Raw genomic sequence first — 23,905 nt, forward strand, 5'->3', positions numbered from 1 at the left:
ATACACACTTGCACTGTTGTGTATTTTTTTTTTTTTTCTATCGCATCGTCTGTTTTTTTTGCTGAAAAAACTGTTTTATTGCCATTGCGAATAGCGTATTCGCTAATTGCACTGCGCAATACCTTTTGTATGTTATTTTGGTGATTATACTGCAATTTGGGTGATTTTGGTGCATTTTTAGACATTTTATTGCATGTTTTGCCATTTTATTACATTTTCAGCTTTGCAAAGGTGTTGTTCCCCTTTTTCTGTCTGTAAAACCTATTTGGCCATGCTAAAATTATCAAAAATTGATTCTGACTGCTGATTACAGTAGGCGAAAAAAAAAAAAGCATTGATTTTTGCGGTTTTGTTGGATTTTAGGGATTTTTGTTACTTCATTTTGACCTTGGAAATTTTGTCTGCTATATAACCATTTGGAGGTCTCTGTGTACAAAATAGTTTGGTAAATCTTTTCATATCAGGCATCAAACTGTTCAGTACACTCCTTGCTTTCATATTTAGGATGACTTTTGCTGGTACGTTACAAAATGTGGGGTATATAATGGGGTAAAATGCAAGCTTTGTGACTATTTTCAGAATTTCCATAAAAAGCGTTATGTTTAGCATTGCTTTGCGGTTTTGTAGTTTGCAGTAGAAAATTGTAATTACCTGCTTTAGATTCGTCTGAATGTGTACTTTCAGAAAATATATGGGTTTCTAGGGTCTCCATATTGTTAGGGGGTCTTATGGTGCATAATGCACATACCAGGTGTTGTATTGTAGCAGTCAGAGTGTCATATGTGAAAATTCATATGTACTATTTTCATTGGGACGTCTCTGTATGCCACCTAGTTTGGTAAATCTTTTCATATCAGGCATCAAACTGTTCAGTACACTCCTTGCTTTCATATTTAGGATGACTTTTGCTGGTACGTTACAAAATGTGGGGTATATAATGGGGTAAAATGCAAGCTTTGTGACTATTTTCAGAATTTCCATAAAAGAGTTATGTTTAGAATTGCTTTTTCAGTTTGGTAGTTTCACAATAGAAAGATGTAATTACCTGCTTTAGATTCGTCTTAATGTGTAATTTCAGAAAATATATGGGTTTCTAGGGTCTCCATACTTTTAGGGGGTCTTACGGTGCATAATGCGCATACCATGTGCTTGTATTGTAGCAGTCAGAGCGTCATATGTGAAAATTCATATGTACTATCTTCATTTGGGCGTCTCTGTATGCCACCTAGTTTGGTAAATCTTTTCATATCAGGCATCAAACTGTTCAGTACACTCCTTGCTTTCATATTTAGGATGACTTTTGCTGCTACGTTACAAAATGTGGGGTATATAATGGGGTAAAATGCAAGCTTTGTGACTATTTTCAGAAATTCCATAAAAAGCATTATGTTTAGCATTGCTTTGCGGTTTTGTAGTTTGCAGTAGAAAGATGTAATTACTTGCTTTAGATTCGTCTGAATGTGTACTTTCAGAAAATATATGGTTTTCTAGGGTCTCTATACTGTTAGGGGGTCTTATGGTGCATAATGCACATACCATGTGCTTGTATTGTAGCAGTCAGAGTGTCATATGTGAAAATTCATATGTACTATTTTCATTTGGGCGTCTCTGTATGCCACCTAGTTTGGTAAATCTTTTCATATCAGGCATCACACTGTTCAGTACACTCCTGGCTTTCATATTGAGGATGACTTTTGCTGGTACGTTACAAAATGTGGGGTATATAATGGGTAAAATGCAAGCTTTGTGACTATTTTCAGAAATTCCATAAAAAGCGTTATGTTTAGCATTGCTTTGCGGTTTTGTAGTTTGCAGTAGAAAGATGTAATTACTTGCTTTAGATTCGTCTGAATGTGTACTTTCAGAAAATATATGGTTTTCTAGGGTCTCTATACTGTTAGGGGGTCTTATGGTGCATAATGCACATACCATGTGCTTGTATTGTAGCAGTCAGAGTGTCATATGTGAAAATTCATATGTACTATTTTCATTTGGGCGTCTCTGTATGCCACCTAGTTTGGTAAATCTTTCATATCAGGCATCACACTGTTCAGTACACTCCTGGCTTTCATATTGAGGATGACTTTTGCTGGTACGTTACAAAATGTGGGGTATATAATGGGGTAAAATGCAAGCTTTGTGACTATTTTCAGAAATTCCATAAAAAGCGTTATGTTTAGCATTGCTTTGTGGTTTTGTAGTTTGCAGTAGAAAGATGTAATTACTTGCTTTAGATTCGTCTGAATGTGTGCTTTCAGAAAATATATGGTTTTCTAGGGTCTCTATACTGTTAGGGGGTCTTATGGTGCATAATGCACATACCAGGTGCTTGTATTGTAGCAGTCAGAGTGTCATATGTGAAAATTCATATGTACTATTTTCATTTGGGAGATTTTTGTGGGGTAAAAACACAGAAATATATATTTACCCCCCAAAACCATATATTTTTGGAAAGTACACATTCTACCGAATCTAAAATGAGTACCCATGCCTTTCTGCTCCAAACTACTAAGTCGCAAGGCCTTCCCAAAATTGACGGTTTTGGTGAAATATCTGAAAATTGCCTCAAAGCTTCGACTTCCCAGCACCATATTACCCATGTATCCATTACGTACCAAGAAAAAGCACCCTAAATATGATTGCCAGGGTTCCTCCAAACAGTTTGGTGGCCATTGTTCATAGGTTTACCAAAGTATCTTTGCATTTTAGAGGCCCCAAAATGAAGTTAGCGCATATAAATAGTCCTGTAGGTAACTTCAGCTAAATCAACACATTAACTGCATTTTTTTGTGGGGTAAAAACACAGAAATATATGTTTACCCCCAAAACCATATATTTTTGGAAAGTACACATTCTACCGAATCTAAAATGGGTACCCATGCCTTTCTGCTCCAAACTACTGAGTCGCAAGGCCTTCCCAAAATTGTCGGTTTTGGTGAAATATCTAAAAATTGCCTCAAAGCTTCAAATTCCCAGCACCATATCACCCATGTATCATTACGTGCCAAGAAAAAGCACACTAAATATGATTGCCAGGGTTCCTCCAAACAGTTTGGTGGCCATTGTTCATAGGTTTACCAAAGAATCTGGCATTTAGAGGCCCCAAAATGAAGTTAGTGCATATAAATAGTCCTGTGGGTAACTTCAGCTAATAACTTCATTTCGGGGACTCTAAATGCCAGATTCTTTGGTAAACTTATGAACAATGGCCACCAAACTGTTTGGAGGAACCCTGGCAATCATATTTAGGGTGCTTTTTCTTGGTACGTAATGATACATGGGTGATATGGTGCTGGGAAGTTGAAGCTTTGAGACAATTTTCAGATATTTCACCAAAACCGTCGATTTTGGGAAGGCCTTGCGACTCAGTAGTTTGGAGCAGAAGGCATGGGTTCTCATTTTAGATTCGGTAGAATGTGTACTTTCCAAAAATATATGGTTTTTGGGGGTAAACATATATTTCTGTGTTTTTACCCCACAAAAAATGCAGTCAATGTGTTGATTTTTCATTAGCTGAAGTTACATACAGGACTATTTATATGCGCTAACTTCATTTTGGGGCCTCTAAATGCAAGATACTTTGGTGAACCTATGAACAATGGCCACCAAACTGTTTGGAGGAACCCTGGCAATCATATTCAGGGTGCTTTTTCTTGGTACGTAATGATACATGGGTGATATGGTGCTGGGAAGTTGAAGCTTTGAGACAATTTTCAGATATTTCACCAAAACCGTCGATTTTGGGAAGGCCTTGCGACTCAGTAGTTTGGAGCAGAAAGGCATGGGTACTCATTTTAGATTCGGTAGAATGTGTACTTTCCAAAAATATATGGTTTTGGGGGGTAAACATATATTTCTGTGTTTTTACCCCACAAAAATGCAGTCAATGTGTTGATTTTTCATTAGCTGAAGTTACATACAGGACTATTTATATGTGCTAACTTCATTTTGGGGCCTCTAAATGCCAGATACTTTGGTAAACCTATGAACAATGGCCACCAAACTGTTTGGAGGAACCCTGGCAATCATATTTAGGGTGCTTTTTCTTGGTACGTAATGATACATGGGTGATATGGTGCTGGGAAGTTGAAGCTTTGAGGCAATTTTCAGATATTTCACCAAAACCATCGATTTTGGGAAGGCCTTGCGACTCAGTAGTTTGGAGCAGAAAGGCATGGGTACTCATTTTAGATTCGGTAGAATGTGTACTTTCCAAAAATATATGGTTTTGGGGGGTAAACATATATTTCTGTGTTTTTACCCCACAAAAATGCGGTCAATGTGTTGATTTTTCATTAGCTGAAGTTACCTACAGGACTATTTGTATGCACTAACTTGATTTTGGGGCCTCTAAATGCCAGATACTTTGGTAAACCTATGAACAACAGCCACCAAACTGTATGGAGGAACCCTGACAATCATATTTAGGGTGCTTTTTCTTGATACATAATGATACATGGGTGATATGGTGCTAGGAAGTTGAAGCTTTGAGGCAATTTTCAGATATTTCACCAAAACCGACAATTTTGGGAAGGTCTTGCGACTCAGTAGTTTGGAGCAGAAAGGCATGGGTACCCATTTTAGATTCGGTAGAATGTGTCCTTTCCAAAAATATATGGTTTTGGTGGGTAAACATATATTTCAGTGTTTTTACCCCACAAAAAATGCAGTCAATGTGTTGAATTTTCATTAGCTGAAGTTACCCACAGGACTATTTGTATGCACTAACTTCATTTGGGGGCCTCTAAATGCCAGATACTTTGGTAAACCTATGAACAATGGCCACCAAACTGTTTGGAGGAACCCTGACAATCATATTTAGGGGTGCTTTTTCTTGATACGTAATGATACATGGGTGATATGGTGCTAGGAAGTTGAAGCTTTGATGCAATTTTCAGATATTTCACCAAAACCGACAATTTTGGGAAGGCCTTGCGACTCAGTAGTTTGGAGCAGAAAGGCATGGGTACCCATTTTAGATTCGGTAGAATGTGTCCTTTCCAAAAATATATGGTTTTGGGGTGTAAACGTATATTTCTGTGTTTTTACCCCACAAAAAATGCAGTCAATGTGTTTATTTTTTATTAGCTGAAGTTACCCACAGGACTATTTGTATGCGCTAACTTCATTTTGGGGCCTCTAAATGCCAGATACTTTGGTAAACCTATGAACAATGGCCACCAAACTGTTTGGAGGAACCCTGGCAATCATATTTAGGGTGCTTTTTCTTGGTACGTAATGATACATGGGTGATATGGTGCTGGGAAGTTGAAGCTTTTAGGAAATTTTCAGATATTTCACCAAAACTGACAATTTTGGGAAAGCCTTGAGACTTAGTAGTTTGGAGCAGAAAGGCATGGGTACCCATTTTAGATTCGGTAGAATGTTTACTTTCTAAAAATATATGGTTTTGGGGGTAAATGTATATTTCTGTGTTTTTACCCCACAAAAAATGCAGTCAATGTGTTGATTTTTCATTAGCTCAAGTTACTCACAGGACTATTTGTATGCGCTAACTTCATTTTGGGGCCTCTAAATGCCAGATACTTTGGTAAACCTATGAACAATGGCTACCAAACTGTTTGGAGGAACCCTGGCAATCATATTTAGGGTGCTTTTTCTTGGTATGTAATGATACATGGGTGATATGGTGCTGGGAAGTTGAAGCTTTTAGGAAATTTTCAGATATTTCACCAAAACTGACAATTTTGGGAAAGCCTTGCGACTCAGTAGTTTGGAGCAGAAAGGCATGGGTACTCATTTTAGATTCGGTAGAATGTGTACTTTCCAAAAATATATGGTTTTGGGGGGTAAACGTATATTTCGGTGTTTTTACCCCACAAAAATGCAGTCAGTGTGTTGATTTTTCAGTAGCTGAAGTAAAGTCCTGGACAATTTGGATGTGCTAACTTCATATTGGGGTCTCTAAATGCCAGGTACTTTGGTAATCCTATGCACAATGGGGATCAAACTGTTCAGTGGACCCCTGGCAATTATATTCAGGGTGCTTTTTCTTGGTATCTAATATAGTGTGTGATATGCGGAGCAGCAAAATAAAACCTTTGAAGTGATTTTTCAAAATTTTGATACATTTTGATAAAAAACGCTACGTTCAGACAAGCTTTGATGTTTGGTAGTTAGGAGTAGAGAGACACAGTTACCCATTTTGGAATCGGCAGAATGTGTACTTTCCAAAAATATATGGTCTTCTGGGGTAAACATACTGTTTCAGGATTTTGTGGCCTTGGAATCAAAAGTATGCAGTTTTCTGCCTTCTGCTTTCAAAATTCGGTAATATACTGCCGGTAGTTTTTGCTGTACAGATGTCCTAAATCTGCCTAAAACTATACATATTTGGTATTGGCATGTTCAAGAGACATGAGGCTTTCCAAATCAGTTGGATTTTCATGCGTAAAATGAAATATTTTTCAGGTATAAGTTCATATATTGTGAAAAATAGGAATTTTTCATTTTTTTTTTGTATTTAGCACTATAAATCTTTTTGAAGAGGTGGAAATACAAGAAAACTCAGGCAGATTTAGAAAGCTCAGTTTCTCCCGAAAAAAACAATGTATAGTTTTCCTAGCTGAACTATAGGTTTCCCCTCAGAAAATGCCCCTAAAGTGAGAGAGCACAGAATGTTTCAAAAACGTCTGGCATTTCGCGTAACCAAATTGGTCAATTCTGCTGGCACTTAAAGGGTTAATCAAATCTAGTATAACAGAGATGTTGACAAACTCTGATATGTTGAAAGAGAACTTACACCAAAATAATATATAGTGCCAGCAGTGGCGGATTAAGGACATGTGAGGCCCCTAGGCTACACTTTCCACAGGGCCCCCTTCTAGGGTAGGGCTATATTTCGACACGATATGCAACGTTTTTTTAAAAAAGCCGACTGCTAAATACGCTAACGGCTTCAAGCTTAGGCAATGGCACATGACGCTACCATATTTACGCAGCAAAACAAAAATTATTTCACGGTCTGCAGAAATTATTTAAGTGTCTCCAAAAATTATTTCTCTGTCTGAAGGCTACAAAAATTATTTTACGGTCTGCAGAAATGATTTTTACTGTCTGCAGGGCCGCAGGCTACAAAAATTATTTCACTGTGTCTGCAGAAATCATTTCATTTTCTGCAGGCTACAAAAATTATTTTACTGTCTGCAGAAATTATTTTTACTGTCTGCAGGCTACAGATATTTCACTATGTCTGCAGAAATCATTTCACTGTCTGCAGGCTACAAACATTATTTTATGGTCTGCAGAAATTATTTCACTGTCTGTAGAAATTATTTAACTGTTTTGCAGAAATTATTTCACTGTCTGCAGGCTACAAATTTTCTCTGTCTGCAGTGCAGGCAGGCTGACAGCATAAATTATCAGACTGTTTCACTTTCAGGCTCAGGCTACCTCTACAGCAGTTGCTGGGCCCGGCCGGGTGCCCCTGCACCCTCCCTGCTGCTGGCCGACCCGACCCCTCACCTGAAGTTTTTAGCTGCAGGACCAGGGGTGCTACTGCTACCACCACGCTGGCTGGCCCCGTGGCCCATTGCCCCCACCCCTGTGCCTTTTGCCTGCCTGGGACTGAGACAACCGTGTGCTTAAATTGTGCAGTAAGCTGCATGCAAGCTAAAAAAATGCAGTGAGTGGTGACAACTGACTGAAGAGTCACGACGAAGAAGGCAGACAGTCAGACTGTGTGTCTGCTCTGCCTGCATCTGACAGCGTGTGTGCGACAGCGCACCGTGCTCAACTCTCTTAAGCCTACGGTGCACACCAGTGACGTCCCTGGTGAGCGCCTTCCAAAGAAGGTAATCAGCACGGGTAAGCTGAGAGATTTGTTGCACTTGCACACGCAGAGACAATCGCACCCTTGCCTTCAGTGCTTTGCTGCTGAAAATTGTCTCCCAGTCCCAGGCAGCGGGGGGGGGGGGGAACCCGGACCAGACCTGGTGAATTTTTTTAATAGAAAAAAAAAAAAATTCAGCAAAAAACCCATGGGCCCCTATCACTAATGGGCCCCTAGGCTATAGCCTAGGCGTTAATACGCCCCTGAGTGCCAGTACCATTTTTCCAAAATCTAAGTTTAAAAATGGAATATTGCTGTCTCTGGTGTTTGAGTCTGTGAGCTCAGTAATTCAGGTGCAGACTCTAAACTGTTACAATTTTGCAACATGTAGTTGATACAATTCTTAGCAGCATCTCTGGAGTATTAGCAACTATTATATCAAATCTAACAGCTGCCTGTAATGAAACCCAGCGATTCTGCTTAGCAGGGACAAAGATAAATGTATCAACAATGTATCCATTTAGAGCAGTTTACAGGGTCTGCACCCCCCCTCCCAGGGCTGCTTGAGAAGGTGAACAATTACACTTTATACTTCAATATTAGAAAAACTGTGACACATAGAAAATAGAAAGTCATTGGAAAAAGTCATTATTTCTGGTGATCTGTCTGAAACCAGTTGTTTGAAGGTGAACCACCCCTTTTAAACAAAGTTGACCTAACTCCCATTCACCAATTTAACTCATTTATCAATAATTCTTCAAATATTTCACAAGTGCTAGGAAATGGCAGTTATACAAGGCAGTTGGACAATGCATTGACAAGGCTCAAGGAACTGAATTCCCCTGCAATCAACAGTGAACCAGCTGGGACAAGAAAAGAACAGATTTGTTTGTACCTGCTAGTTTGTTACTTCTTACTCCAACAATGTTTTATCCTGTATTTCTCCTCTTTGCACTTTCATGCTTCCTAAAACATTTTTCAAAACAACCCCATTCCAGTCAAAAAGCTATAGAAATCTCAGCCTCTCTGCCTTCCTCTCCTTCCCGCTCCATACATGAAGTTTATAAATATCCTGCGTTCGGCGCCTACACGCGCCTGAGTGAGTACAGCCCCATTTGAAATAATGACATGCGTCTATTCCTGCGCTCCCCTGCGGCTGAACGCCAAAAAACGGAACGCAGGGGAGCGCAGGTCAGAACGCCAGTGAGTAAGAGCCCTTAATAAGGGGTTGTTATTTTACTGCTACTACAAACAGCATTTTTTTCTCTACCATCTGCCTGCTAATTAAGGGGGAGGAGTTAATCAGGTAAATTCTGATCAGGCTTAGTGTTCTTTGGTTTGAAACCTAAATACATTTCTGTTTGCACAGCGTGTGTGGGAGCTGCTAAGCGAGTTTTGCATGTGATCTAAGTGTTGCATGTGAATTAAGTGTTAAGCAGTGTTAAAAACCTTAAGGCATTTAAAACCAAAAAGGCTTTGTGAGGAATTACACTTGGGAGACTGTAAATACCCAGTGTAAATATGAGTGCAAGTGGGTTTGCTGGTATTACTCAGTGTGTGTCTTTTCACATGTATGTAGTGATGGAGCAGCAATTCCATGCAGTATTTACATGTGAGAGTTGCAGGTGGGTTTTCCAGATGTGGTAATTACCTAGGAGTTTAACTACCAAACTCTTCAGTTGCTCCATTAAATAATGGTACCAGTATGTTTATAACAGATACAGAAAAGGCAAATGTGCTAAATCAGTTTTTTCTTCAGTGTATACAATAGAGGAGTCAAAGTTCCCATGCTCACGTTATGAATAGAAAGATGAGTAATACAAAGTAGCAATAACAACACATTTGCAGCCCAACAGAGCATTTGCTTTTTTAGATGGGGTCAGTAACCTCCATTTGAAAGCTGGAAAGAGTCAGAAGAAAAAGGCAAATCATTCAGAAACTATACAAAATAAATAATGAAGACCAATTGAAAAGTTGATTAGAATTGACCATTCTATACCATACTAAAGTTTAACTTAAAGGTGAACCATACCTTGAAATAAGTATGATTTCACTGTGGTAGCTTTAAAAGTGATACAGTAGGTACAAATTAGGCATATTTGGATGTGTCTACCTTAATATTAAAACCTGTTTATAGATTTTACACCATGCTGTGGCAAACAAATCACTTTAAAATAGAGTACCAACTGCTTTCTAAAGTGTTTGCAGTAAGGTAGGATGTAGGAAAGCACAGGGATGGACAACGGCGATTCCGGTGAAGAAGCTGCCTGAGGCGGCTCCTCAAAATGCCGCCCCTCTCGCCAGCTTACCCATCTGCAGGGGAGGCATCCGATGCAGCAACACTAGTGCGGAGAGCGCAACTGCGCTCTCCCGCACTAGTAAAGCTGAATTTCTGATTTCAAAACAGGAAATTCTGCTTTTTTGCCCCCCCTGGAAATGTATCTGGCGCTGCCTCCTGAGGCGAGCACCTTAGGCTGCCTCATTGGCCTAGCGCACCTGGGGATGGAGAGGAGTGGTATCTGCAGGGAAGATGCATGTGCCCGGTGCATTTGCTTGGCACATAGGTCACTCCATTGCCCTTTTGTTTGCTCTAGGATCATCCTGGAGCAATCTGGTAATGTTTTTTACTTGTGACTTGAAATTGTATTATTATTATTTATTATTAACATGTATTTCAACCTCTTATGCAAATCAGTGCATGGTTGCTAGGGAAATTTGAACTCTAGCAACCAGATTGCTGAAACTGCAAATTGGAGAGCTTACATAGTTATATCGTGTTGGAAAAAAAGACAATGTTCATCAAGTTCAACCCCTCCAAATGAAAAACCAGCATTAATACACATACCCCTTCATACCTTCACATAAATTATATATACCCATATCTATACTAATTTAGTAGTTTAGTATCACAATAGTGTTTGTCCAAGAAATCATCCAAGCCATTCTTAAAAGCAGGGGTCCCCAACCTTTTTTTACCCGTGAGCCACATTCAAATGTAAAAAGAGTTGGAGAGCAACACAAGCATAAAATAGTCCCTTGGAGTGCCAAATAAGGGCTGTGATTGGCTATTTGGTTGCCCCTATGTGGACTGGGAGCCTACAAGAGGCTCTACTTGGTACTATACTTAGTTTTTATGCAATTAAAACTTGCTTACAAGCCTGGAATTCAAAAATAAGCATCTGCTCTGAGGACACAGAGAGCAACATCCAAGGGGTTGGTCGCGAGCTACTGGTTGGGGATCACTGCTTAAAAGCATTCACAGAATCAGCCATCACAACATCACCTGGCAGTTCATTCCACAACCTCACTGTCCTCATTGTGAAGAACCAACCATATATTGCTTCAAATGAAAGTTATTTTCTTCTATTCTGAAAGGATGGCCTCTGGTGCGGTAATCCTCTTTATGGGTAGAAAGGTCCCTTGCTATTTGGCTATAAGGTCCTCTAATGTACTTGTAAAGTGTAATCATGTCCCCTCACATGTGTAATCGCCTTTTTTCAAAAGAAAATAACCCCAACCTTGACAGTCTACCCTCATAATTTAAGTTTTCCATCCCTCTAACCAGGTAAGTTGCTTGTCTCTGCACTCTCTCCAGCTCATGTACTGTATACCCCTCTTTTTTATGCAAGACAGAACTTTATTTGCTTTAGTAGCCACAGAATGACACTGCCCAGAATTACACAACTTGTTACCTACGAAAACCCCCATGATCCTTCTCATTTAAGGAAACTCCCAACACACTGTCATTTAGTGTATAAATTGCATTTATATTATTTTTGCCAAAGTGCATAACCTTGCATTTATCAAAATTGAACCTCATTTTACAGTTTGCTACCCAGGTTTCCAACTTTGACAAATCACTCTGCAAAGTAGCAGCATCCTGCATGGAACCTATAGTTCTACACAATTTAGTATCATCTGCATATTTAAAACAGTACTTTCAATGCCCACCTCAAGGTCATTAATAAACAAGTTAAAAGCAAAGGACCTAGTACAGAGCCCTGCGGTACTCCGCTAACAACACTGGTCCAATTAGAAAATGTTCCATTTACCACCACTCTTTGTAGTCTATCTTTTAGCCACTTCTCTATCCAGATACAAATACTATTTTCCAGACCAAAATTCCTTAATTTAATCAGTAACCTTCTGTGTGGCACCATATCAAATGCTTTAGGAAAGTCTCAGTAAATCATATCCACTGCATCCCAGAATTGAGGTCCCTGCTCAGCTTTTCATAAAAAGAAATTAAGTTAGTCTGGCAAGATCTATTGTGCATAAAACCATGTTGGCACAAACTCATAGTATTATGATTTGCTATGAAGTCCAGTAATTTATCCTTTACTAACCCTTTGAAATGCTTTCCTACCAGAGACATCAGACTAAGTGGCCTATAGTTTTGAGGCTGAGAACGGGATCCCTTTTTGAATAGCAGCACGACATTAGCAATTCGCGAGTAAAGAGGTTTGGCAATCACAGAGCTAAGCTTGTTAAGTACCCTGGGATGAATACCATCTGCCCCCCAGACCTTTGATCTTAACATGTTCTAGTCTCTTTAGAATTTCCTCATGTGTGAACCATGCATCATTAGTTGTATTACTAGAATTGGGGATATTAAGAAGGAAACCTTCATTAACTGGTTCCTCATTTGTGTAGACAGATGAAAAATATGAGTTCTCATCAACCAGCTGACATCCCTCTGATATTAAGGGTTCCACCCCTTCCTGCTTCATTTTTTTGACTATTGACATATTTAAAAAATAATTTTGGATTATTTTTACTGCTTGCTGCAATATCCTTTTCCATATCAATTTTAGCTTGCTTTTTTCAATGATTTATTGGCCTCCTTTTAACTTATAAATGATTCAACTGTCCCAGCTAACTTGAAAGCCTTAAAAGCACGTCTTTTCTTACCCATCTCAACACCAACACTTCTATTGAACGAAAAAGGTTTTGCTTTGCAACGACTTTCCTTGCTTACAAGGGAAATATACTGACATATTATATATTTATTAAGCAGCATTTTAAAGACTTCCCATTTTTGTTCTGTGTTTAACCCTGTGAAAAATATGTTCCACTTATTATGTTGCAGAGATGCCCTTATACTGTCAAAGTTTGCACGTCTGAAATTTTTTGTTTTAGTTACTTCCCTATAGAATTGCCTCTGCAACAGAATCTCAAAGGAGACCATGTTATGATCACTAATCCCTAAATGCTCACCCACACAAATGCTAGAGATGAGTTCAGTGTTATTAGTTATAGATCCAAAATAGAGTTATTCCTAGTAGGTTCTTGAACGAGCTGGAATAAAAATTTGTCTTTCAGCATATTTACAAACCTACTAGCTTTTTCTGTCTCGGCAAACTCATTACCGCAGTCAATGTCTGGATAATTGAAGTCACCCATAGTGATAACATGACTTAATTGGTGTAACTATTTAAATTCACAGTCCAGTCACATGTTTCATCCCACCAGGTCTCAGTGAAACCAATTATATCATAATTTTTAGAGCATGCAATCAATTCTAGGTCTATGTGCACTTGCCAGCATACAGTGGAGGTCACTACTTTTTCTTTTGAAATTTGCATTACTTAGTGGAGAATTATATCTTACGTTGGTATTAGCTTGTTTTCCTTGTAACAGAGGCACTGCCTTAGCTGGTAAATGGAATGCCCCCTCACTCCTCCCCCATGACCCCTTACTATTCCCACTGTCCCATCTACTTTAGCTTCCCCATAAATCTCACCCAACCCCCTTGCCTAGTTGAATTACTCCTCCAGCCATTTTTTTCCATAGCATAGTGTATGGGTTGTACCCAAAGGAAAAATCAGCGCAGTGCTCTAGGAACCGAAACCCTTTTTTTCCTACACCAAGACTTGAGCCATGCATTGAGTTCCCTAATCCCCTGCTGTCTTCCTAAACTTGCACGTGGCACGGGCAAAATTTCTGAAAAATTACATTGGAACACCTTCCCTTAATCTTAGAGCCTAGATCCCTGAAATCACTCTTTAAGATCTTCCATCTACCATTTATTTTGTCATTAGTATCGATATGGAGAGTTGGGTCATGTTCAGCCCAACCAAATAATTTATCTACTCGATCAACCACATGCCGAACCCTGTCACCAGGAAAACAGTTCGGTTGTAGTGATGGACGACAGATTACCCTGTCCACTTTTCTAATAATTGAATCCCTTACAACCACAATCTGCTTAGGCCTGACTCTGCTTCCCCCCCCCCCCCACCATGACTAGAGAAACTGGTCTCTCAACTGTTAGAGAGATCAGCCCCTGTCAGGAGTGCTGGTCAGCGCATCCCTCCGCGACAGCAGCACATCCAAAATGGTGGCACCCATAGCTACCATGTGGGTACCGGCGGCGTCGCTGTGCTGACGCCGGCATTGGAAAGCGGATGCCCTATACCGAAGCTTCACTCCAGGGATCGTCATCCTTATTTACAAGATCCAGTCATTCCTCCTGCCAGAATTATTGCTTCCCTTTTTGCCCAATTTGCTGAACAAATTTTGTCTGGTCAGTCTTCTGTTCCTTCTGATAAACCTATTGGGATGGCGTTTGTACCCCCTGAGCTTCGCCTGCCCATTTTGCAACAGACCCATTGTTCTAAGCAGGCTGGACATCCCAGTCCTGAAAAGACTCTAGAGCTTCTACCATGGTTAGTCTGGTGGCCAACTATCCGTAAAGATGTCAGAGACTTTATTGCTGCTTGTACAGTTTGTGCTTCCTCCAAGGCTAGCCATACTCATCCTAGTGGTCTATTACAACCGGTCCCCATTCCCTCTCGTCCATGGACTCACCTAGCTATGGACTTTATTGTGGAGTTACCACCCTCAAGTGGGAACACTGTCATTTGGGTTGTTATTGATTGTTTCAGTAAGATGGCACATTTTATCCCCCTACAGAAACTTCCCTCAGCGGTAGAGCTGTCCCAGCTTTTCATTCAGAATAATATCAAAGTCGAGGTTCATTCAATTCATTTTTTGGCTGCATGGCTTCCCTGCGGAAATAGTCTCTGACAGAATATCACAGTTCATATCTAGGTTCTGACATTCCTTATGTAAAGATTTGGGTATCGCTCTTCAGTTCTCTTAAGCTTACCACCCTCAAACTAATGGGGTAGCAGAGCGGGTGAATGAATCATTAGAAAAATGCCTGAGCAATCATATCTCTCTCTGTCAGGACGATTGGTCTAGTCTTCTCCAATGTGTAGAATTCGCTCATAACAACGCTTGCCACACTTCCACTGGGAGGTCTCCTTTCCTGACGGTGTACAGGCAACATCCTCAAGCTTTTCAACAAGACTACTTCTTGTCAGATGTCCCTGCCACAGATGATCATGCTGCCCATATGTCTGCTATTTGGGCCGCGAACAAAGCAAATTTGGAAAAGAGCGATTTTGTGCATAAAACTTTTGCTGATCGCAGACGGAGATCCTCTCCTCTATACAAGGTCGGTGACAAGGTGTGGTTATCCACTAAGAACATTTATTTAAATATTCCTTCTCCCAAGTTGGGCCCAAGATTTGTCGGTCCTTTCTCCATTTCTGAGGTTGTCAATCCTGTAGCTTCCACCTGAGATGCGAATTCCCAACGTGTTTCATGTCTCCCTGGTAAAATCAGCAGTTTCCAATCGCTTCTCTTCAGATCATCCTTCCCCTTCGTCTATCATTGTGGACAGTCAACAGGAGTATGAGGGTCCAGGGGTCTCTACAGTTCCTCATTCAGTGGAAGGGCTTTGGTCCTGAAGAATGCTCCTGGGAGAAACACTCTGATATACATGCCCTCTTGCTTGGTAAGGAATTCTGCCATCAGTTTCCTCAGAAGCCAAGGCTTGGTGGTCCAGTGGCCCCCTGTGGGGGAGGGGGTACTGTCAGGAGCACTGGTCGACGCGTCCCTCCGTGACAACGGTGCATCGAAAATGGCAGTGTCCATAGCTACCACATGGGTAGCTGGAAATAAAAACCCTTCCAGGTCACGATTTCAATGCCCCATTGGTTTTGTTTTGAACATTTCTTGGTGTTTGATAAATCCTGTTATATTGATTCCTGGACTTTTGACCCTGCCTGAACCTCGACTTTGATATTATTCAGCCTGCCTTTTGGACTTTTGCCTGGACTTTGATTACAATTTTGCCTGATCCTATTTGTACATCGAACTTGGACTTAAACCCCTAAAGCTTCCTCCTTCGTCCTGACTACTCCCGCTGGGAGCCAATAGGCCCACTGACAGCCCTATCTAATATTACCAATCCAGAGTTCACACTCCCATCTTCTTCATACAATCCGGTGAATCTGTTGGGATGTATAAGCCCCGGGCTTCAGGCTTCATTTTCCTTTTGCCCATCTTAGATTTTCTGTCACCCAGCTAGCTGCCTCAACATCCTGCTGCTGTTCTGTTTCCCTTAAACTATCCGACCCCACTAGGTCTTGCTCAGACTACTTTCAAGATTGTCAATCAACCTCAGTGTTGCAATCTGTTGCTCTAGTACTCTAATTTGAGCCTCCAAAGTGGCAATTTGCTCACAACCACTACAGAGGTAAGCAGTTTGTTCCAAATCTGCATACATTTGGCAGATAGGGTTGCCACCTTTTCTGAAAATTTACCGGCCAGTAGGGGGGTGGGAACAAAAGGGGTTGCCAGTGATGTAAAAGGGGGCAGAGCCACGTACCGTGATGCAAAATGGGGTAGAGCAACATCACGCAATGGCCAGAAGGCCGGAAAAAAGGTATGTTTTGAGCGAATTGGGGACGGACAAGGTTTTTTTTAAGGGAATTACAAATTTACCAGCAACTACATTGCTGGTAAATTTGTAATACCGGCCTGGCCTTGGCAGGTGTTTTACCGGCTAGGCCGGTAAAATACCATCCTGCTGGCAACCCTAATGCCAGACTGTGTACTGGGTCAGACCTTGATAATATATTTTTTATATGACCACATTTATATGAGAACAGCCTATTCCAATGACGGACAAATGGTTATGTGTCAGAGTGTAAGAATAATAAAATATAATAACATTTACCCCTATCATTCTGATTGGGCAATAACCACATGCCCAAGTCAGGAAAGGTATAGGGAGGGGTTATGTTCCCCCATTTATCAATTCTCTTATAAATGACGCCTCGTGATGAGAGTCCACTTTGTAAGTTACTGAGTCCACTTTGTAAGTTACTGACAGAATTCAGAGTGTCAGCAGATACTAGATGAGGCCATGCACAGAATTGTTTTCTTCATTTACTTAGGTCATCCCTGTGTCTGCTTTTAACAGATAAAGAACTGCATGGCTGCGGGACAGTTGTAAGCAGGGAAACTATTTTCAGTTGAAATATCTGTAGATAAGAACATTCAGTTCTCTTCCAACATTTACGTATGTATGTGTACTCCCATTTTAATCTATAAAAGCTTGTGAAAAGGGGAGTGTCTTTGGCAAAGCCCTCATGTTACACTTCTGTGTAACATTGACTGTTTTCCCAAAGCAAAACCATTAAATTTTCTTTGTTAAACTCAATAAACCTCATTCTATTTGAAATAGCCTTATCTCTGAGTTTTGCTTTTCATATAACGAGGTCATAGCAATAAAATTAGCAACATATTTGGTGAACCCGACGTGATTTGAACACGCAAATTTTCTGGACGCTGGATGTCTGAAATTTTCCAGTCGCATTTCTTCAAGTGCCAGTTATCTAGAGGATACACTGATGGTAGCGCAAGCAGTCTATCGCTGAGGAACGAAGTTGATCCCGCAGCGGCAGACTCCATGAGTGAGTATACATGTTTTTCAACCTGTTCTATTTTGCTCATTGTTTTGTTAAGTGTTGTGTCAATTAGTTCAAATGCCAATCATGATAGGAATATGCTTTTTCCTTACTATTTTTGTCATGTATGTCATTCCTTATCATGAAGCATTAGACTAATCTGTCATAGAAACTACACATGCATGTTGGCCGATGAATGAAAAGGAATCCCTTTGTCTTGAGCTGGATGAATAAGGTTGAGACCAGATACAATAACCTTCCCTTACACTCAGTTGTAAGCCCCACACAGTAAATACCCACTACAGACACACTTCCCACTATCTATACTAGGGAGCTTTCACATGTCTCCAAATGGAGAAATTAGTACTGCTGAAGAAGCTGAAAGCTACAGCTGTAACTATCTTCTGCCTTACTTCTCTATGAGGTTTCATTTTCGGTGTCTATTATCTGATATTAATTATTCCCAATTTTAAAATCCCAACCCTTCTAAATTACAGAGAAAAGTATAACATCATTTTTTCCTACAGGTGACTCAAGTTTATACTGTATGTATGTTTGTCTCCACGGTTTGTTTTTATAAACAAAACAAATGTTAATAGCTTGCTGCTCAGCTTTTTTGCATCCTTACATTGTTATATAGGTGTGTTTCTACATGTATTAAAATCTTACCCTGGTGGTCTAGTGGGGGGGGGCGGTAGGGGCGCCTGCCACCCCCTCGGCGAGGACGCCTGCCGTGCCAAACGACTTCTCTGCAGGCGCCGGTCTGTTAGGGCGTGCGCGCACCTCTTCGGTTTTCTGCACATGCGCGCTGACGTGATGACGTCAGCGCCCACTGGCACGAAATTCAAACTGTATTTAAAGGGACTTCAGTCTGTATTCTGTGCCCATGATAGGTTTTGTTGCTGAAAAGCTTCTAGTCTGTTTGATTTCTGTGTTTGACCCTGCCTGGCTGTTTGACTACTCTGATCTCGGGAACCTGACCCTTGCCTGAAACCGACCTCGATTCTGCTTAACCCTCCTGATTGACGTTCTGGTTTGACCTCTGCCTGTTATTTGACTCTGATTCTGCCTCATCCCATCTGATTGATTACCCGATTTTGACCCTTGCCTGCCTGACGATTCTAGCAATATGCCTGCCTCGACCCGGCCAGTCTAACCACAAATCTGTCTTATCCTGTTGTACCGTGACCTTCGGCCTAACTGACTTTAACAACTGTCGTGCCCCTTTGCTTGCTAGAACTCCTTGCCTTGCTCCTCTTGAAAAGTCTAGGTGGCATCCGAGTACTCTGAGGGCTCCTTGGTCAGCTACTCTATTTATTTGGACAACCTCTATATTTATGACAGTGATAGATTTATATTTTTTTTATAGATTTTACATTATGGGAGATATTAGTCTTGGAATCTAGATTCTGTTCAATTCTAATATTAGCACATGACAGAGTTCTATTATTATGGAGTCTATCATTTTTTTCTACGTCAGTGCTGTTTACACGCAACCAACTACATATAGAGCTGAGGATCTGGAACAATAATACAATTAAGTAATTACAGGAAACTTCCCTTCTAAAACCTTTTTAAACAGATAAAATTTTACCTTTGTTGTTTTCATAACTAATCTAAAGTTAAACATATAGAGAAAATGTTACATTATCACATTCCCATTGTTCTTGTCAATTTCACACAATTTAACTATATCACATTCAATACTATATGAATCTAAAACTTAAAATTAACTTGTTTCAATATAAGTCCATCAGTTCATTATAGGGGAAAGTTCAATCAAAGAGACATCATGGCTGTGGATAGACATATGAAGAAATATTCAACAAGTCACTTGTATTCAGTCAATGCAGCAGTCTCTGTACAGTTTAAGAATTCATAATCAGTCCATAGATCCGATATTAGGATAGGCAAAAATGTAAAGGCATCACAGATATGAATGAAAAACTTTGAAATGGTTCTTTGTATGCATGCAGAGTTTCTTTCAATGAGTGGTGTGATCAATGATAGCTGTTCTATTTGGAATGGATTGGAATATAGTGAATAATCTCAACAGCTACTGATGGAGTTTTGCTCAGATCACCAACCTGGAAACAAAGAGACAATGTGACAATATCTGGTGCTCTGGTAATACTGACTTCTCTAGTGTACTAGCTAAAGATCTCTAATGACATTGTATAAACTGTCAGTAATGAGAAGTGGTTGTACATTTATGATATGAGTGAAGGATGTTTGTTTTCCTGTGGTTCATTCAAATGGAGAAGGTCCACAACGTCTGATAGGATTGTTGTGGAGAATTGACAGGACAGCTGGGAATAAATCCAACCAAATGCTGCCAGTAATTGTGTTGTTGGAAGTGGGATGGTACAAAGACACAACTCCACTTAATATCAGTGTAATTTGCAAATTTGTAACAGAATTTAATATTTAATTGTGTAAACTATCAAATACAACCTGTACTGTTTCCTTCTTATAACAAAACAATATTGATTAATCATAACTAGGAAAAACATTTAACGGTTCTCTCTTGTACCTTTATATATTTAGCCTAAATGAGAATGACATAGACCCATTTTAGTAGCATCATTTATTTCTGCAAATTTGGTAGTGAAATTACTGGTTATCAGATGAAATAAACAATAAATCCAAGTCACTTCTGCATTTTCTTACACTTGCAGACTTGTGATGCAAAGTGCAATGATTACGGGAGAATTTTTTCTGTAGCAGCGGCACAAGCACATAAGCTGCATTTTTATGAACTGAAGCTTATTTAATTAGAAAAAATAGTAAAAACAACAGAACCCACAATATAATACTCCCCTCTTGTTGTACTGCATATGCAGTACAATAATATGAAATAATAGACTCACATCTGTCTTGAGAATAATGAAAAGAATTTAACCTGTACCAATGAGTGAATCGGGTATTGATCAAAACTACATCAAGTTTACCTTCATGTTGGTGAAAAAGATCCAGATGCAGGAGATACAGAGAAGAAATACAGATGAGTATGAAAAGTTAAAAATATGTGTTGGTTAAAAGTTCCTGAGCCAGCAGGCTGACAAAAGAGGAAGTTACAAAACAGTGAGAGAAGTTAAGCATCTGAAATATTGTGGGATGGAGGATTCTGGGAAGTGCAGTTTTTATGACAGTACCAGCAAATAGAATCCTTCTTGTTATTGTTTTGACTATGAACTAGATTTCTAAAGGGTGCTGTAAGTCTAATGCACCGTTAAGTACTTCAGTGTGAGTGTGCCCTGGCATTTGAAACAACTGACCATGCTTTATTTGGTCGTCAGGACGTTTGTCTTCAAATATTCAGGGGAAGTACTACTTTTAATAAGCTTAAAACATCCTGAACCATTAGCCCAATAAATTACTGGGGCTTACTGGGGCTGCACCGTCTGTGGAACCAAAAGTTCTAAGATTGTGTAACCCTGTGCCACTCAAAGGTTGCCAATAGGCATATTAAGGACTGAATGTAAGTTTGCTGAGCAAGGAGCAGAGAATAGGTGTAATGTCTCAGCAGAAGCATATGTGAGAAATATCACTTTCTATTGGTTGGCAAAAGCCTGCCAGATCTAATGGCATGCAATGTGTATAGTAAAATATTTGCCCTTACACATATCCTTTATCTGTCATAGTAGAATTTCAAGTTGTGAGGGAAGAATACTATCACCTTCTGGCCAGGAAAATGCAGTCTTGTCCCCTCCACTGTGACACTTAAAGGCTTTGAAACTTAAAATGTTTTGGGCACTCAACTAGCATATCTAGGAGGATTGGTAGACATGTTTTTTTCAGATCACAAGTAAAACATAATACACATAGAAAAAGAGTTATCAATCTGACACATAAAGACAAAAAATAGAAGGAAGGTTAGTTTGAGACAAAAACTATAACAGAGAACATTTAAAGAGACAACACTAATATTTCTGTTAACACTATAAAGACAAGTATAGTGTATTAACCTTATTCACGAGTAACCCATTCACAAACAGAAATACACAAGAGAACTAATGAGAAAAATAACAAAGAAGACAATGTTAGGATAAGATAATAGTGACATAATAGTCAAAGACAAAATGACAATATTTTAGCGACAGACAAATATTATATTACAAGAAGTACCTATGAAAACATATAAACATTAAAGGACCAGTAACATCAAAATTTTTTTTTAAAAAATTCGTTAGTATACAACGAAAAATAAACACCAAGACAAATTAAATTTTTAAATTGCAAAGCCTTTATTAAGAAATAACTTACCGAAACTCCACTTCCTGTCCTCTTCAGAAACGGCGAAAGGGCGACCATCCCTCCTGCAGTGATTGATTTCTCCTCCCTGGCTATTCTCCTACTCAGTCCATGTCTCCCAGCACTCAGCGCTGTGCTCAAGGTAGAGAGTCGGGACAGCAGCAGCAGCATGTCCAGCAGCAGCCCCCACAGCATCCCATCCAACAGGTCCACGAGTCTGGAGGCTGCACGCTGCTGCAGGAGAAGGTAAGGATTCAGGAAAGGAATCCTCCGCTGCGATCGCGGCGGCAGCGGCTACACGGGCGAGTGACTTGAGAAGGGGAAGAGGAGCCGTCGGCACATTCACTCACTGTATCCTTGATTGCGGCGGCTGGAGGAGGCGGCTACACGGCAAGTGACCTGAGAAGCTGAAGGGGGAGAGGAGCCGCCGGCACATCCACTTGCTTTATCCTTGATTGCGGCGGCTGGAGCATGCGGCTACACGGGCAAGTGACTTGAGAAGGGGAAGAGGAGCCGCCGGCACATTCACTCACTGTATCCTTGATTGCGACGGCTGGAGGAGGCGGCTACACGGCAAGTGACCTGAGAAGCTGAAGGGGGAGAGGAGCCGCCGGCACATCCACTTGCTTTATCCTTGATTGTAAGCCGCCCTGAAGTAACTCTGTTCTCCGCGGCGGAGGCAGCAGCGGGCCCTGTTGGATGGGATTCTGTGGGGGCTGCCGCTGGACATGCTGCTGCTGTCGCCGCAATCGCAGCGGAGGATTCCTTTCTAGAATCATTACCTTCTCCTGCAGCAGCGTGCAGCCTCCAGACTCGTGGACTCGTGGACCTGTTGGATGGGATGCTGTGGGGGCTGCTGCTGGACATGCTGCTGCTGCTGTCCCGACTCTCTACCTTGAGCACAGCGCTGAGTGCTGGGAGACATGGACTGAGTAGGAGAATAGCCAGGGAGGAGAAATCAATCACTGCAGGAAGGATGGTCGCCCTTTCGCCGTTTCTGAAGAGGACAGGAAGTGGAGTTTCGGTAAGTTATTTCTTAATAAAGGCTTTGCAATTTAAAAATTTAATTTGTCTTGGTTGTTTATTTTTCGTTTTTAAAAAAATTTTTTTGATGTTACTGGTCCTTTAAAGAGAACCAAAAACAGTAAGGCAAATGTATTCATTACAGACACATCAAATTCATATAACCGTCAAGTCCTTTTCTTTCTAACATACACACAAGTATTACATTCAAAATATGCGGAGCCAACTACCAATGCACATGGACGCCTAAGTTCTGAGCTCCGTGCTGTACTGAGCCACAAACCGATAATTACCACGAGGACTGAGAGATTCCACAGATATTTTTCCATCTACATAGGTATGGCACCTAAACTTCAGCAAAAAAAAGCAGGTTCCACTGTCACATCATACTTTGCTGCGCAAACGACTGCTGATCAACAAGCTGCAGAAGGCGCCAGCCAACAGCTAATATTAAAAAACAAATTGATCTCATGATTGAAGAAGCTGCTAAAATTTGATAATTAATAATAATAAAGAAAAATAATTTTTGGTAACTGACAACCCCAGGGTCCCATTGTTATACACCCTCCCAAAGGTACATAAGACCCTCATTAACCCCCCAGGTAGACCCATAGTCTCGGGTATAGGGTCAGTGCTAGAACCCCTTTCGATTATTGTTGACCATTTTTTACAGAATGAAGTCACAAAAATGAACGTGTGTCTAAAGGATACTACAGATCTTCTGTGCAGATTAGAGAAAATTGGTCCACTCCCAGATGGAGTATTGCTATGCTGAATAGACATACAAAGCTTATACACCTCCATTCCTCATAATGAAGGTATGGCATGCATAGAAGAAATTATTAGAAACAAACCTGCAGAATGAAAAGATTTTTTTTATCCTTGACTGCCTCAATATAGTCCTGACCAGGAATTAGTTTGCCTTTGAGAATGAGTTTTTTTGGCAGACACAAGGTACGTCACTGGGTTCTACGGTAGCACCCGCTCATGCTAATTTGTTTGTACATGACCTGGAAAAAAAGCTTTTCCTAAAAAAGTAACCCTATTGTAAATCTATAATAGGTTATTACAG

Source organism: Xenopus laevis, chromosome 6L (assembly GCF_017654675.1).
Source record: "Xenopus laevis strain J_2021 chromosome 6L, Xenopus_laevis_v10.1, whole genome shotgun sequence".
NCBI classification, from domain to species: Eukaryota; Metazoa; Chordata; class Amphibia; order Anura; family Pipidae; genus Xenopus; species Xenopus laevis.